Consider the following 21,469-nt stretch of genomic DNA (forward strand, 5'->3'; position numbering starts at 1 on the left):
TAATGGTATATAACGTCATACGCCATATAGTGGTGCAATATATCGTTATGCGTTATAACGTAATGGTATATAACGTTATACTTCACATAGTGATGGAATATATAGTTATACCTTATATCGTAATAGTATATCACGTTATACGTCATATAGTGGTGCAATATATCGTTATACGTTATAAAGTAATAGTATATAACGTTATACGTCATATAGTGATGCAGTATAACGTTATAGGTTATAAAGTAATAGTCTATATCTTTATACGTCATATATAGCGATGCAATATAGCGTTATACGTTATAACGTAATAGTACATAACGTTAGACATCATATAGTGATGGAATATATCGTTAAACGTTATAAAGTAATAGTATATAACGTTATACGTCATATAGTGATGCAGTATAATGTTATAGGATATAACGTAATAGTCTATATCGTTATACGTCATATAGAGATACAATATAGCGTTATACGTTGTAACGTAATATTATATAACGTTAGACATCATATAGTGATGCAATATATCGTTATACGTTATAACGTAATAGTATATAACGTTATACGTCATATAGTGATGCAATATAAAGCGATACGTCATATAGAGATATAAATATAACGGCATACGTTATAACGTAACAGTGTATAACGTTATACGTCATACAGAGATGCAGTATAAAGTTATACGTCATATAGTGATGCAATATAGCGTTATACGTTATAACGTTATATTATGTAACGTTCGACATCATATAGTGATGCAATATATCGTTATACATTATAACGTAATAGTATGTAACGTTCGACATCATATAGTGATGCAATATATCGTTATACCTTATAACGTAATAGTATATAACGTTATACGTCATATAGTTATGCAGAATAACGTTATATGTTATAACGAAATACTCCGTAACGTTACACGTGACATAGCGATGCAATAAAACGTTATACGTTATAACATAATAGTGCATAACGTTATGCGTCATATAGTGATGAAATATAACGTTATATGTGATAGAGTGATGCAATATAGCGTTATACGTTATAACGTAATAGTATGTAACGTTAGACATCATATAGTGATGCAATATATCGTTATACCTTATAACGTAATAGTATATAACGTTATACGTCATATAGATATGCAGAATAACGTTATATGTTATAACGAAATACTCCGTAACGTTACACGTGACATAGCGATGCAATAAAACGTTATACGTTATAACATAATAGTGCATAACGTTATACGTCATACAGAGATGCAGTATAAAGTTATACGTCATATAGTGATGCAATATAGCGTTATACGTTATAACGTAATAGTATGTAACGTTAGACATCATATAGTGATGCAATATATCGTTATACGTTATAACGTAATAGTATATAACGTTATACGTCATATAGTGATGCAATATAAAGCGATACGTCATATAGAGATATAAATATAACGGCATACGTTATAACGTAACAGTGTATAACGTTATACGTCATACAGAGATGCAGTATAAAGTTATACGTCATATAGTGATGCAATATAGCGTTATACGTTATAACGTAATATTATGTAACGTTCGACATCATATAGTGATGCAATATATCGTTATACATTATAACGTAATAGTATGTAACGTTCGACATCATATAGTGATGCAATATATCGTTATACCTTATAACGTAATAGTATATAACGTTATACGTCATATAGTTATGCAGAATAACGTTATATGTTATAACGAAATACTCCGTAACGTTACACGTGACATAGCGATGCAATAAAACGTTATACGTTATAACATAATAGTGCATAACGTTATACGTCATACAGAGATGCAGTATAAAGTTATACGTCATATAGTGATGCAATATAGCGTTATACGTTATAACGTAATAGTATGTAACGTTAGACATCATATAGTGATGCAATATATCGTTATACGTTATAACGTAATAGTATATAACGTTATACGTCATATAGTGATGCAATATAAAGCGATACGTCATATAGAGATATAAATATAACGGCATACGTTATAACGTAACAGTGTATAACGTTATACGTCATACAGAGATGCAGTATAAAGTTATACGTCATATAGTGATGCAATATAGCGTTATACGTTATAACGTAATATTATGTAACGTTCGACATCATATAGTGATGCAATATATCGTTATACATTATAACGTAATAGTATGTAACGTTCGACATCATATAGTGATGCAATATATCGTTATACCTTATAACGTAATAGTATATAACGTTATACGTCATATAGTTATGCAGAATAACGTTATATGTTATAACGAAATACTCCGTAACGTTACACGTGACATAGCGATGCAATAAAACGTTATACGTTATAACATAATAGTGCATAACGTTATGCGTCATATAGTGATGAAATATAACGTTATATGTGATAGAGTGATGCAATACATCGTTATACCTTATAGCGTAATAGTATATAACGTTATACAACATATAGAGATGCAATATAACGTTATACGTCATATAGTAATGGAATATAGCGTTATACGTTATAACGAAATAGTATATAACGTTCCACGTCATATAGTGATGCAATATAACGTTGTAAGTGATATAGTGATGCAATATATCGTTATACCTTATAGCGTAATAGTATATAACGATATACGTCATATAGTTATGCAGTATAACGTTATAGGTTATAACGTAATACTCCGTAACGTTACACGTGACATAGTGATGCAATATAACGCTATACGTTATAACATAATAGTGCATAACGTTATGCGTCATATAGTCATGAAATATAACGTTATAAGTGATATAGTGATGCAATACATCGTTATACCTTATAACGTAATAATATATAACGTTATACAACATATAGAGATGCAATATGAAGTTATTCGTCATATAGTGATGGAATATAGCGTTATACGTTATAACGTAATAGTATAAACGTTACGCGTCATATAGTGATGCAGTAATACTTTATACGTCATATAGAGATGCAATATAGCGTTATACGTTATAGCGTAATAGTATATGACGTTATACGACACATAGTAATGCATTATGTCGTTATACGTTATAACGTAATACTCCGTAACGTTATACGTGATATGGTGATGCAATATAAAGAGATACGTCATATAGAGGTGAAATATGACGGTATACGTTATAACGTAACAGTATATGACGTTATACGTCATACAGAGATGCAGTATAAAGTTATACGTCATATAGTGATGCAATATAGCATTATACGTTATAACTTAATAGTATGTAACGTTAGACATCATATAGTGATGCAATATATCGTTATACGTTATAACGTAATAGTATATAACGTTATACGTCATATAGTGATGCAATATAAAGCGATACGTCATATAGAGATATAAATATAACGGCATACGTTATAACGTAACAGTGTATAACGTTATACGTCATACAGAGATGCAGTATAAAGTTATACGTCATATAGTGATGCAATATAGCGTTATACGTTATAACGTAATAGTATGTAACGTTAGACATCATATAGTGATGCAATATATCGTTATACGTTATAACGTAATAGTATATAACGTTATACGTCATATAGTGATGCAATATAAAGCGATACGTCATATAGAGATATAAATATAACGGCATACGTTATAACGTAACAGTGTATAACGTTATACGTCATACAGAGATGCAGTATAAAGTTATACGTCATATAGTGATGCAATATAGCGTTATACGTTATAACGTAATATTATGTAACGTTCGACATCATATAGTGATGCAATATATCGTTATACGTTATAACGTAATAGTATATGACGTTATACGTCATATAGGGATGCTATATAACGTTATAAGTGATATAGTGATGCTAAATAAAGTTATGGCTTATAAAGTAATAGTATATAACGTTATACGTCATATAGTGATGCAATATAAAGCGATACGTCATATAGAGATATAAATATAACGGTATACGTTATAACGTAACAGTGTATAACGTTATACGTCATATAGTGATGCAGTATAACGTTATAAGTTATAACGTAATAGTATATAACGTTATACGTCACATAGTAATTGCATTATGTCGTTATACGTTATAACGTAATACTCCGTAACGTTATACGTGATATAGTGATGCAATATAAAGCGATACGTCATGTAGAGATGCAATATAATATTGTACGGCATATAGCGATGAAATATAGCGTTATACGTTATAACGTAACAGTATATGACGTTATACGACAAATAGTGATGCAATATAATGTTATGCGTCATATAGTTATGCAACGTAGCGTTATAAGATATAACGTAATAGTATATAACGTTAGACATCATATTGTGATGCAATATATCGTTATACGTTATAACGTAACAGTATGTAACGTTATACGTCACATAGTGATGCAATATAAAGTTATACGTCATGTAGAGATGCAATATAATATTGTACGGCATATAGCGATGAAATATAGCGTTATACGTTATAACGTAATAGTATATGACGTTATACGTCATATAGTGATGCAATATAATGTTATGCGTCATATAGTTATGCAATGTAGCGCTATACGTTATAACGTAATAGTATATAACGCTAGACATCATATAGTGACGCAATATATCGTTATAGGTTATAACGTAACAGTATATAACGTTATACGTCATATATAGATGCAATCTAACGTTATACGTCATATAGTGATGGAATATAGCGTTATACGTTATAATGTAACAGTGTATAACGTTATACGTCATAGAGTGATGCAATATAGCGTTATACGTTATAACGTAATAGTATGTAACGTTCGACATCATATAGTGATGCAATATATCGTTATTCGTTATAACGTAATAGTATATGACGTTATACGTCATATAGGGATGCTATATAACGTTATAAGTGATATAGTGATGCTAAATAACGTTATGGCTTATAAAGTAATAGTATATAACGTTATACGTCATATAGTGATGCAATATAAAGCGATACGTCATATAGAGATATAAATATAACGGTACACGTTATAACGTAACAGTGTATAACGTTATACGTCATAGAGTGATGCAATATATCGTTGTAAGTGATATAGTGATGCAATATAACGTTATACGTTATAACGTAATGGTATATAACGTTATACGTCATATAGAGATGCAATGTAACGTTATACGTTATAACGTAATAGTCCATATTGTTATACTGCAAATAGTGATGGAATATATCGTTATACGTCACATAGTGGTGCAATATATCGTTATACGTTATAACGTAATAGTATATAACGTTAGACATCATATAGTGATGCAATATATCGTCATACGTTATAACGTAACAGTATGTAACGTTATACGTCACATAGTGATGCAATATAAAGTTATACGTCATGTAGAGATGCAATATAATGTTGTACGGCATATAGCGATGACATATAGCTTTATACGTTATAACGTAATAGTATATGACGTTATACGTCATATAGTGATGCAATATAATGTTATGCGTCATATAGTTATGCAATGTAGCGTTATAAGATATAACGTAATAGTATATAACGCTAGACATCATATAGTGACGCAATATATCGTTATAGGTTATAACGTAACAGTATATAACGTTATACGTCATATAGTGATGCAATATAAAGCGATACGTCATGTAGTGATGCAATATATCGTTATACGTTATAACGTAACAGTATATAACGTTATACGTCATATAGTGATGCAATATAAAGTGATACGTTGTAAAGTAATAGTATATAACGTTATACGTCACATAGTAATGCAATATGACGCTATACGTTATAACGTAATAATCCATAACGTTATAAGTGATATAGTGATGCAATATAACTTTGTAAGTGATGTAGTGATGCAATATAACGGTATGCGTTATAGCGTAATATTATATAAGGTTATACTTCATATAGTGATGCAATATAACGTTGTAAGTGATATAGTGATGCAACATAACGTTATGCGTTATAACGTAATATTATATAAGGTTATTCTTCATATAGTGATGCAATATAACGTTATAAGTTATAACGTAATAGTATAAACGTTGTACGTCATATAGTGATGCAATAATACGTTATACGTCATATAGAGATGCAATATAACGTTATACGTTATAACGTAATAGTCTATATATTTATACGTCATATAGTGATGCAATATAACGTTGTAAGTGATATAGTGATGCAATATGTCGTTATACCTTATAACGTAATAGTATATAACGTTATACGTCATATAGTTATGCAGTATAACGTTATAGGTTATACGTAATGGTATATTACGTTTTACGTCACATAGTAATGCAATATGTCGCTATACGTTATAACGTAATGCTCCATAACATTATACGTTATATAGTGATACAATATAACGTCATACGTTATTACGTAATGGTATATAACATTATACGTCATATAGAGATGCAATATTACGTTATACGTTATAACGTAATAGTCTATATATTTATACGTCATATAGTGATGCAATATAAAGTTATACGTCCTATAGTGGTGCAATATATCGTCATGCGTTATAACGTAATAGTATATAACGTTATACGTCATATAGTGATGCAATATAATGCGATACGTCATATAGAGATGAAATATAACGGTATACGTTATAACGTAATAGTGTATAACGTTATACGTCATATAGTGGTGCAATATAATGTTATAAGTCATATAGTGGTGCAATATAACGTTATGCCTTATAACGTAATATTATATAAGGTTATACTTCATATAGTGATGCAATATAACGTTATAAGTTATAACGTAATAGTATAAACATTACGCGTCATATAGTGATGCAATAATACGTTATACGTCATATTGAGATGCAATATATAGTTACACGTCATATAGTGATGCAATATATCGTTATACGCTATATCGTAATTATATATAACGTTATACGTCATATAGAGATGCAATATAACGTTATACGTTATAACGTAATAGTCTGTATATTTATACGTCATATAGTGATGCAATATATAGTTATACGTCATATAGTGATGCAATATATCGTTATACATTATAACGTAATAGTATATAACGTTATACGTCATATAGTGATGCAATATAATGCGATACGTAATATAGAGATGAAATATAACGGTATACGTTATAACGTAATAGTGTATAACGTTATACGTCATATAGTGGTGCAATATAATGTTATAAGTCATATAGTGATGCAATATAATGTTATGCGTCATATAGTTATGCAATGTCGCGTTATACGTTATAGCGTAATAGTATAAACGTTATACGTCATATAGAGATGCAATATAAAGTTATACGTCGTATAGTGGTGCAATATATCGTTATACGTTATAAAGTAATAGTATATAACGTTAGACATTATATGGTGATGCAATATATCATTATACGTTATAACGTAATAGTATATAACGTTATACGTCATATAGTGATGCAATATAAAGTTATACGTCATATAGTGGTGCAATATGTCGTTATGCGTTATAAAGTAATAGTATATAACTTTATACGTCATATAGTGGTGCAATATAACGTTATACGTCATATAGAGATGCAATATAATGTTATACGTTCTAACGTAAAATTCTATATCGTTATAAGTCAAATAGTAATGCAGTATATCGTTATAGGTTGTAACGTAATAGTATATAAACTTTATACGTCACATAGTAATGCAATCTGTCGCTATACGTTATAACGTACTACTGCATAACTTTATACGTGATATAGTGATGCAATATAACGTTATGCGTTATAACGTAATGGTATATAACGTTATACTTCACATAGTGATGGAATATATAGTTATACCTTATATCGTAATAGTATATAACGTTATACGTCATATAGTGGTGCAATATATCGTTATACGTTATAAAGTAATAGTATATAATGTTATACGTCATATAGTGATGCAGTATAACGTTATAGGTTATAAAGTAATAGTCTATATCGTTATACGTCATATATAGCGATGCAATATAGCGTTATACGTTATAACGTAATAGTATATAACGTTAGACATCATATAGTGATGGAATATATCGTTAAACGTTATAAAGTAATAGTATATAACGTTATACGTCATATAGTGATGCAGTATAATGTTATAGGATATAACGTAATAGTCTATATCGTTATACGTCATATAGAGATGCAATATAGCGTTATACGTTGTAACGTAATATTATATAACGTTAGACATCATATAGTGATGCAATATATCGTTATACGTTAAAACGTAATAGTATATAACGTTATACGTCATATAGTGATGGAATATACCGTTATACGTTATAAAGTAATAGTATATAACGTTATACGTCATATAGTGATGCAGTATAATGTTATAGGATATAACGTAATAGTCTATATCGTTATGCGTCATATAGTGATGCAATATAAAGTTATACGTCATATAGAGGTGCAATATAATGTTGTACGTCATATAGCGATGAAATATAACGTTATACGTTATAACGTAATAGTATATGACGTTATACGTCATATAGTGATGCAATATAGTGTTAAACGTTATAACGTAATGTTATATAACGTTAGACATCATATAGTGATGCAATATATCGTTATACGTTATAACGTAATAGTATATAACGTTATACGTCATATAGTGATGCAATATATCGTTATACGTTATAAAGTAATAGTATATAACGTTATACGTCACATAGTAATGCAATATGACGCTATACGTTATAACGTAATAATCCATAACGTTATACGTGATATAGTGATGCAATATAACTTTGTAAGTGATATAGTGATGCAATATAACGGTATGCGTTATAACGTAATATTATATAAGGTTATACTTCATATAGTGATGCAATATAACGTTGTAAGTGATATAGTGGTGCAACATAACGTTATGCGTTATAACGTAATGTTATATAAGGTTATACTTCATATAGTGATGCAATATAACGTTATAAGTTATAACGTAATAGTATAAACGTTATACGTCATATAGTGATGCAATAATACGTTATACGTCATATAGAGATGCAATATAACGTTATACGTTATAACGTAATAGTCTATATATTTATACGTCATACAGTGATGCAATATAACGTTGTAAGTGATATAGTGATGCAATATATCGTTATACCTTATAACGTAATAGTATATAACGTTATACGTCATATAGTTATGCAGTATAACGTTATAGGTTATAACGTAATAGTATATTACGTTATACGTCACATAGTAATGCAATATGTCGCTATAAGTTATAACGTAATGCTCCATAACATTATACGTTATATAGTGATACAATATAACGTTATACGTTATATTGTAATTATATATAACGTTATACGTCATATAGAGATGCAATATAACGTTATACGTTATAACGTAATAGTCTATATATTTATACGTCATATAGTGATGCAATATAAAGTTATACGTCATATAGTGGTGCAATATATCGTCATGCGTTATAACGTAATAGTATATAACGTTATACGTGATATAGTGATGCAATATAATGCGATACGTCATATAGAGATGAAATATAACGGTATACGTTATAACGTAATAATGTATAACGTTATACGTTATATAGTGGTACAATATAATGTTATAAGTCATATAGTGGTGCAATATAACGTTATGCATTATAACGTAATATTATATAAGGTTATACTTCATATAGTGATGCAATATAACGTTATAAGTTATAACGTAATAGTATAAACGTTACGCGTCATATAGTGATGCAATAATATGTTATACGTCATATAGAGATGCAATATAAAGTTATATGTCATATAGAGATGCAATATAGCGTTATACGTTATAACGTAATAGTATATGACGTTACACGTCATATAGAGATGCAATATAAAGTTATATGTCATATAGAGATGCAATATTGCGTTATACGTTATAACGTAACAGTATATAACGTTATAAGTCATATAGTGATGCAGTATAACGTTGTAAGTGATATAGTGATGCAATATATCGTTATACCTTATAACGTAATAGTATATAACGTTATACGTCATATAGTTATGCAGTATAACGTTATAGGTTATAACGTAATAGTATATAACGTTATACGTCACATAGTAATTGCATTATGTCGTTATACGTTATAACGTAATACTCCGTAACGTTATACGTGATATAGTGATGCAATATAAAGCGATACGTCATGTAGAGATGAAATATGACGGTATACGTTATAACGTAACAGTATATGACGTTATACGTCAAATAGTGATGCAATATAATGTTATGCGTCATATAGTTATGCAACGTAGCGTTATAAGTTATAACGTAATAGTATATAACGTTAGACATCATATAGTGATGCAATATATCGTTATACGTTATAACGTAACAGTATGTAATTATACGTCACATAGTGATGCAATATAAAGTTATACGTCATGTAGAGATGCAATATATTGTTGTACGGCATATAGCGATGAAATATAGCGTTATACGTTATAACGTAATAGTATATGACGTTATACGTCATATAGTGATGCAATATAATGTTATGCGTCATATAGTTATGCAATGTAGCGCTATACGTTATAACGTAATAGTATATAACGCTAGACATCATATAGTGACGCAATATATCGTTATAGGTTATAACGTAACAGCATATAACGTTATACGTCATATAGTGATGCAATATACAGTGATACGTCATACAGTGGTGCAATATATCGTTCCACGCTGTAACGTCATAGTATATAACGTTATGCGTCATATTGTGATGCAATATAGTGTTATACGTTCTAACGTAATGTTATATAACGTTAGACATCATATAGTGATGCAATATATCGTTATACATTATAACGTAATAGTATATAACGTTATACGTCATTTAGTGATGCAATATATCGTTATACGTTGTAAAGTAATAGTATATAACGTTATACGTCACATGGTAATGCAATATGACGCTATACGTTATAACGTAATAATCCATAACGTTATACGTGATATAGTGATGCAATATAACTTTGTAAGTGATATAGTGATGCAATATAACGTAATATTATATAAGGTTATACTTCATATAGTGATGCAATATAACGTTGTAAGTGATACAGTGATGCAACATAACGTTATGCGTTATAACGTAATATTATATAAGGTTATACTTCATATAGTGATGCAATATAACGTTATAAGTTATAACGTAATAGTATAAACGTTATACGTCATATAGTGATGCAATAATACGTTATACGTCATATAGAGATGCAATATAACGTTATACGTTATAACGTAATAGTCTATATATTTATACGTCATATAGTGATGCAATATAACGTTGTAAGTGATATAGTGATGCAATATATCGTTATACCTTATAACGTAATAGTATATAACGTTATACGTCATATAGTTGTGCAGTATAACGTTATAGGTTATACGTAATGGTATATTACGTTTTACGTCACATAGTAATGCAATATGTCGCTATACGTTATAACGTAATGCTCCATAACATTATACGTTATATAGTGATACAATATAACGATATACGTTATAACGTAATGGTATATAACATTATACGTCATATAGAGATGCAATATTACGCTATTCGTTATAACGTAATAGTCTATATATTTATACGTCATATAGTGATGCAATATAATGTTATACGTCATATAGTGGTGCAATATATCGTCATGCGTTATAACGTAATAGTATATAACGTTATACGTCATATAGTGATGCAATATAATGCGATACGTCATATAGAGATGAAATATAACGGTATACGTTATAAAGTAATAGTGTATAACGTTATACGTCATATAGTGGTGCAATATAATGTTATAAGTCATATAGTGGTGCAATATAACGTTATGCCTTATAACGTAATATTATATAAGGTTATACTTCATATAGTGATGCAATATAACGTTATAAGTTATAACGTAATAGTATAAACGTTACGCGTCATATAGTGATGCAATAATACGTTATACGTCATATTGAGATGCAATATAGCGTTATACGTTATAACGTAACAGTGTATAACGTTATACGTCATAGAGTGATGCAATATATCGTTGTAAGTGATATAGTGATGCAATATAACGTTATACGTTATAACGTAATGGTATATAACGTTCTACGTCATATAGAGATGCAATGTAACGTTATACGTTATAACGTAATAGTCTATATCGTTATACTGCACATAGTGATGGAATATATCGTTATACGTCACATAGTGGTGCAATATATCGTTATACGTTATAACGTAATAGTATATAACGTTAGACATCATATAGTGATGGAATATATCGTTATACGTTATAAAGTAACAGTATATAACGTTATACGTCACATGGTAATGCAATATGACGCTATACGTTATAACGTAATAATCCATAACATTATACGTTATATAGTGATACAATATAAGGTTATACGTTATATCGTAATGGTATATAACGTTATACGTCATATAGAGATGCAATCTAACGTTATACGTCATATAGTGATGGAATATAGCGTTATACGTTATAACATAATAGTGCATAACGTTATGCGTCATATAGTTATGCAGTATAACGTTATAAGTGATATAGTGATGCAATACATCGTTATACCTTATAACGTAATAGTATATAACGTTATACAACATATAGAGATGCAATATAAAGTTATACGTCATATAGTGATGGAATATAGCGTTATACGTTATAACGTAATAGTATAAACGTTACGCGTCATATAGTGATGCAGTAATACTTTATACGTCATATAGAGATGCAATATAGCGTTATACGTTATATCGTAATAGTATATGACGTTATACGTCATATAGAGATGCAATATAACGTTATACGTTATAACGTAATAGTCTATATATTTATACGTCATATAGTGATGCAATATATAGTTACACGTCATATAGTGATGCAATATATCGTTATACGTTATATCGTAATTATATATAACGTTATACGCCATATAGTGGTGCAATATATCGTTATGCGTTATAACGTAATGGTATATAACGTTCTACTTCACATAGTGATGGAATATATAGTTATACCTTATATCGTAATAGTATATAACGTTATACGCCATATAGTGGTGCAATATATCGTTATACGTTATAAAGTAATAGTATATAACGTTATACGTCATATAGTGATGCAATATATCGTTATACGTTAAAACGTAATAGTATATAACGTTATACGTCATATAGTGATGGAATATACCGTTATACGTTATAAACTAACAGTATATAACGTTATACGTCATATAGTGATGCAGTATAATGTTATAGGATATAACGTAATAGTCTATATCGTTATGCGTCATATAGTGATGCAATATAAAGTTATACGTCATATAGAGATGCAATATAATGTTGTACGTCATATAGCGATGAAATATAACGTTATACGTTATAACGTAATAGTATATGACGTTATACGTCATATAGTGATGCAATATAGTGTTAAACGTTATAACGTAATGTTATATAACGTTAGACATCATATAGTGATGCAATATATCGTTATACGTTAAAACGTAATAGTATATAACGTTATACGTCATATAGTTATGCAGTATAACGTTATAGGTTATAACGTAATAGTATATTACGTTATACGTCACATAGTAATGCAATATGTCGCTATACGTTATAACGTAATGCTCCATAACATTATACGTTATATTGTAATTATGTATAACGTTATACGTCATATAGAGATGCAATATAACGTTATACGTTATAACGTAATAGTCTATATATTTATACGTCATATAGTGATGCAATATATCGTTATACGTTATAACGTAATAGTATATAACGTTAGACATCATATAGCGAAGGATCATATCGTTAAACGTTATAAAGTAATAGTATATACCGTTATACGTCATATAGTGATGCAGTATAATGTTATAGGATATAACGTAATAGTCTATATCGTTATGCGTCATATAGTGATGCAATATAGCGTTATACGTTATAACGTAATATTATATAACGTTAGACATCATATAGTGATGCAATATATCGTTATACGTTATAACGTAATAGTATATAACGTTATACGTCATATAGTGATGCAATATAAAGTTATACGTCATATAGAGATGTAATATAATGTTGTACGTCATATAGCGATGAAATATAACGTTATACGTCATAACGTAATAGTATATGACGTTATACGTCATATAGTGATGCAATATAACGTTATACGTTATAACGTAATAGTATATAACGTCATACGTCATATAGTGATGAAATATAATGTTGTACATTATAACGTAATAGTATATATCGTTATGCGACATAACGTAATAGTGTGTAACGATATACGTCATATAGTGATGCAATGTATCGTTATACGTTGTAACGTTAATGTATACAACGTTACACGATATATAGTGATGCAATATAACGTTATACGACATATAGTGATTGAATATAACGTTATACGTCATATAGTGATGCAATATATCGTTATACGTTATAACGTAATAGTATACAACGTTATGCGTCATAACGTAATTGTATATAACATTATTCGTCATATAGTGGTGCAATATAACGTTATTCCTCCATAACGCAATAATATATATCGTTATACGTCACATATTGATGCAATATACCGTTTTTCGTTATAACGTAATAGTATGAAAGGTTGTACGTCATAACGTAATAGTATATAACGTTATACGTCACATAGTGATGCAATATAACGTTATACGTCATAGCGTAATAGTATATAACGTTATACGTCATATAGTGATGCAATATAAAGTTATACGCCATATAGAGATGTAATATAATGTTGTACGTCATATAGCGATGAAATATAACGTTATACGATATAACGTAATAGTATATGACGTTAGACATCATATAGCGATGGAATATATCGTTAAACGTTATAAAGTAATAGTATATAACGTTATACGTCATATAGTGATGCAGTATAATGTTATAGGATATAACGTAATAGTATATGACATTATACGTCATATAGTGATGCAATATAATGTTATGCGTCATATAGTTATGCAATGTAGCGTTATACGTTATAACGTAATAGTATATAACGTTAGACATCATATAGTGATGCAATATAACGTTATGCGTTATAACGTAATATTATATAAGGTTATACTTCATATAGTGATGCACTATAACGTTATAAGATATAACGTAATAGTATAAACGTTATACGTCATATAGTGATGCAATAATACGTTATACGTCATATAGAGATGCAATATAATGTTATACGTCATATAGAGAAGCAATATAACGTTATACGTTATGACGTAATAGTATAAGACGTTATACATTATATAGTGATGCAATATAATGTTATGCGTCATATAGTTATGCAATGTCGCGTCATACGCTATAACGTAATAGTATATAACGTTATACGTCATATAATGATATACTATAACGTTATAGGTTATAACGTAATAGTATATAACGTTATACGTCATATAATGATATACTATAACGTTATAGGTTATAACGTAATAGTATATAACGTTATACGTCACATAGTAATGCATTATGTCATTATACGTTATAACGTAATACTCCGTAACGTTATACGTGATATAGTGATGCAATATAACGTTATACGTTATAACGTAACAGTATATGACGTTATACTTAGTATAGTGATGCAATATATCGTTGTAAGTGATATAGTGATGCAATATAACGTTATGCGTTATAACGTAGAAGTATATAACGTTATACGTCATATAGTGATGCAATATAACGTTATGAGTGATATAGTGATGCAATGCATCGCTATACCTTATAACGTAATAGTATATAACGTTATACGTCATATAGTGATGCAGTATAACGTTATAGGATATAACGTAATAGTATATCACGTTATACGTCATATAGAGATGCAATATAACGTTATACGTTATGACGTAATAGTATAAGACGTTGTACGTCATAACGTAATAGTGCATAACGTTATACGCCAGATAGTGATGCAATAATACGTTATACGTCATATAGAGATGCAATATAATGTTATACGTCATATAGAGATGCAATATAACGTTATACGTTATGACGTAATAGTATAAGACGTTATACGTTATATAGTGATGCAATATAATGTTATGCGTCATATAGTTATGCAATGTCGCGTTATACGCTATAACGTAATAGTATATAAAGTTATTCGTTATAACGTAATAGTATAAAACGTTGTACGTCATAACGTAATAGTGCATAACGTTATACGCCAGATAGTGATGCAATATAACGTTATGCGTCATAACGTAATATTATATAACGTTATACGTCACATAGTGTTGGAATATAACCTTATGCGTCACGACGTAATAGTATATAACATTATTCGTCATATAGTGATGTGATATAACGTTATGCGTTATAACGTAAGAATATATAAAGTTATACGTCATATAGTGGTGCCCTGTAAAGTCGATCCTCCATAACGTAATAGTATATAATGTTATACGTAATATCTTCATGCAATATACCTTTATTCGTTATAAGGTAATAGTCTATAACGTTATACGTCATAACGTAGTAGTATATAACGTTATTCGTCATAACGTAATAGTGTATAACGTTATACGTCATATAGTGATGCAATGTATCGTTATACGTTATAACGTTACACTATATAACGTTACACGTCATATGCAATATATCGTTATACGTTACAACGTAATAGTATATAACGTTATACATTATAACGAAATAGTATATAACCTTATACCTTATATAGGGATGCGATATGGCGTTATGCGTCGTAACGTTATAGTGTATAACGTTATACGTCATATAGTGATTGAATATAACGTTACACGTCATATAGTGATGCAATATAACGTTATACGACATATAGTGATTGAATATAACGTTATACGTCTAATAGTGATACAATATATCGTTATTCGTTATAACGTGATAGTATAATACGTTATGTGTCATAACGTAATAGTGTATAACGTTATACGTCATATAGCGATGCAATACAACGTTATACGTCATATAGTGATACAATATATCGTTATACGTTATAACGTAATAGTATACAACGTTATGCGTCATAACGTAATAGTGTATAACGTTATACCTCATATAGTGATGCAATGTATTGTTATACGTTATAACGTTACAGTATATAAGGTTACACGTCATATAGTGATGCAATATATCGTAATACGTTATAACGTAATAGTATATAACTTTATGCGTCATAAGGTAATAGTGTATAACGTTATACCTCATATAGTTATGCAATTTATCGTTATACGTTATAACGTTACAGTATATAACGTTACACGTCATATAGTGATGGGATATAACGTTATACGTCCTATAGTGATGCACTATAAAGTTATACGTCATATAGTGATGCGATATAACGTTATACCTTATAACGTAATAGTGTACAACGTTATACCTTATAACGTAAAAGTATATAACGTTATAACCCATATAGTGATGCTATATAACGTTATACGTTATTACGTAATAGTATCTAGCGTTATACGTCATTTAGTGATGCAATATAACGTTGTACGTAATATAGTGAAGGAATATAACATTATACGTCACATAGTGAGCAATATATCGTTATACTTTATAACGTAATAGTATATAACGTTATGCGTCATAACGTAATAGTGTATATCGTTATACCTCATATAGTGATGCGATCTATCGTTATACGTTATAACGTTACAGTATATAACGTTACACGTCATATAGTGATGCAATATATCGTAATACGTTATAACGTAATAGTATATAACTTTATGCGTCATAAGGTAATAGTGTATAACGTTATACCTCATATAGTTATGCAATGTATCGTCATACGTCATAAGGATAATGTATATAACGTTACACGTCATATAGTGATGCAATATAACGTTATACGACATATAGTGATTGAATATAACGTTATACGTCATATAGTGATGCAATATAACGTTATACGTTATTGCGTAATAGTATATAGCGTTATGAATCATAACGTTATAGTGTATAACGTTATACGTCATATAGTGATGCAATGTATCGTTATACGTCATAACGTTAATGTATATAACGTTACACGTCATATAGTGATGCAATATAACGTTATACGACATATAGTGATTGAATATAACGTCATGCGTCATATAGTGATGCAATAAATCGTTATACGTTATAACGTAATAGTATACAACGTTATGCGTCATAACGTAATAGTGTTTAACGATATACGTCATATAGTTATGGAATGTATCGTTATACGTTATAACGTTACTGTATATAACGTTACACCTCATATAGTGATGGTATATAACGTTATACGTTATTGCGTAATAGTATATAGCGTTATGAATCATAACGTAATAGTGTATAACGTTATACGTCATATAGTGATGCAATGTATCGTTATACGTTATGACGTTAATGTATATAACGTTACACGTCATATAGTGATGCAATATAACGTCATACGACATATAGTGATTGAATATAACGTTATACGTCATATAGTGATGCAATAAATCGTTATACGTTATAACGTAATAGTATACAACGTTATGCGTGATAACGTAATAGTGTTTAACGATATACGTCATATAGTTATGCAATGTATCGTTATACGTTATAACGTTACAGTATATAACGTTACACGTCATATAGTGATGCTATATAACGTTATACGTTATTGCGTAATAGTATATAGCGTTATGAATCATAACGTAATAGTGTATAACGTTATACGTCATATAGTGATGCAATGTATCGTTATACGTTATGACGTTAATGTATATAACGTTACACGTCATATAGTGATGCAATATAACGTCATACGACATATAGTGATTGAATATAACGTTATACGTCATATAGTGATGCAATAAATCGTTATACGTTATAACGTAATAGTATATAACGTTATGCGTCATAACGTAACAGTGTATAACGATATACGTTATAAAGTGATGCAATGTATCGTTCTACGTTATAACGTTTATGTATATAAGGTTACACGTCATATAGTGATGCAATATAACGTTATACGGCATATAGTGAGTGAATATAACATTACACGTCATATAGTGATGCAATATATCGTCATACTTTATAACGTAATAGTATATAACATTGTACGTCATATAGTGATGCAATATATCGTTATACGTTATAACGTAAAAGTATATGACGTTATTCGTCATATAGTGGTGCAATATGTAGTCATACGTTATAGCGTTATACTCTATAACGTTATACGTTATAATGTAATAGTATATAACGTTATGCGTCATAACGTAACAGTGTATAACGATATACGTTATAAAGTGATGCAATGTATCGTTCTACGTTATAACGTTTATGTATATAAGGTTACACGTCATATAGTGATTGAATATAACGTTATACGTCATATAGTGATGCAATATAACGTTATAGGTTATAACGTAATAGTATATAACATTATACGTCATATAGTGATACAATATAACGTTATAAGTGATACAGTGATGCAATATAACGTTATGCGTCATAACGTAACAGTGTATAACGATATACGTTATAAAGTGATGCAATGTATCGTTCTACGTTATAACGTTTATGTATATAAGGTTACACGTCATATAGTGATGCAATATAACGTTATACGACATATAGTGAGTGAATATAACATTACACGTCATATAGTGATGCAATATATCGTCATACTTTATAACGTAATAGTATATAACATTGTACGTCATATAGTGATGCAATATATCGTTATACGTTATAACGTTACAGTATATAACGTTACACGTCATATAGTGATGCAATATGTGGTTATACTTCTTAACGTATTAGTATATAACATTGTACGTCATATAGTGATGGGGTATAACGTTATAAGTCCTATAGTGATGCACTTTAACGTTATACGTCATATAGTGAGTCGATATAACGTCATTCCGTCATAATGTAACAGTATGTAACGTTATACGTCATATTGTGATGCAATATAACGTTATACCTCATATAGTGATGCGATATGACGTTATGCGTCATAACGTAACAGAGTATAAAGTTATACCTCATATAGTGGTGCGATGTATCGTTATACGTTATAACGTTACAGTATGTAACGTTACACGTCATATAGTGATGCAATATGTCGTTATACTTCTTAACGTATTAGTATATAACATTGTACGTCATACAGTGATGGGATATAACGTTATACGTCCTACAGTGATGCACTTTAACGTTATACGTCATATAGTGATGCGATATAATGTTACACCTTATAACGTAATAGTGTATAACGTTATACGTCATATAGTGATGCAATGTATCGTTATACGTTATAACGTTACAGTATATAACGCTACACGTCATATAGTGATGCAATATGTCGTTATACGTTATAACGTAATAGTATATAACGTTATACCTCATATAGTGGTGCGATATGACGTTATGCGTCATAACGTAATAGTATATGACATTGTACTTCATACAGTGATGGGATATAACGTTATACGTCCTATCGTGATGCACTTTAACGTTATACGTCATATAGTGATGCGATATAATGTTACACCTTATAGCGTAATAGTGTATAACGTTATACGTCATATAGTGATGCAATGTATCGTTCTACGTTATAACGTTACAGTATATAACGTTACCCGTCATATAGTGATGCAATATATCGTTATACGTTATTACGTAATAGTATATATCGTTATGCGTCATAACGTAATAGTGTATAACGATATACGTCATATAGTGATGCAATGTTTCGTTATACGTTATAACGTTAATGTATATAACGTTACGCGTCATATAGTGATGCAATATAACGTTATACGACATATAGTGATTGAATGTAACGTTATACGTCATATAGTCATGCAATATATCGTTATACGTTATTACGTAATAGTATATAACGTTATGCGTCATAACGTAATAGTGTATAACGATATACGTCATATAGTGATGCAGTGTATCGTTATACGTTATAACGTTACAGTATATAACGCTACACGACATATAGTGATGCAATATATCGTTATACGTTATAACGTTACAGTATATAACGTTACACGTCATATAGTGATGCAATATGTCGTTATACTTCTTAACGTAATAGTATATAACATTGTACGTCATATAGTGATGCAATATATCGTTATACGTTATAACGTTACAGTATATAACGTTACACGCCATATAGTGATGCAATATATCGTTATACGTTATTACGTAATAGTATATAACGTTATGCGTCATAACGTAATAGTGTGTAACGATATATGTCATATAGTGATGCAATATAACGTTATACGTCATAAAGTGATGCAATATAACGTTATGCGTCATGTAGTGATGCAA

At 29.3% G+C, this 21,469-nt stretch overlaps 1 long non-coding RNA gene across 1 annotated transcript in view; it reads right to left on the minus strand.

The window, feature by feature from the left end:
* Nucleotides 1-21,469, minus strand: part of LOC126927826 (uncharacterized) — a 134,382-nt gene that overhangs the window by 107,613 nt on the left and 5,300 nt on the right. The window lies entirely within an intron of this gene.

Source organism: Bombus affinis, unplaced genomic scaffold (genome assembly GCF_024516045.1).
Source record: "Bombus affinis isolate iyBomAffi1 unplaced genomic scaffold, iyBomAffi1.2 ctg00000245.1, whole genome shotgun sequence".
Lineage (NCBI taxonomy): Eukaryota > Metazoa > Arthropoda > Insecta > Hymenoptera > Apidae > Bombus > Bombus affinis.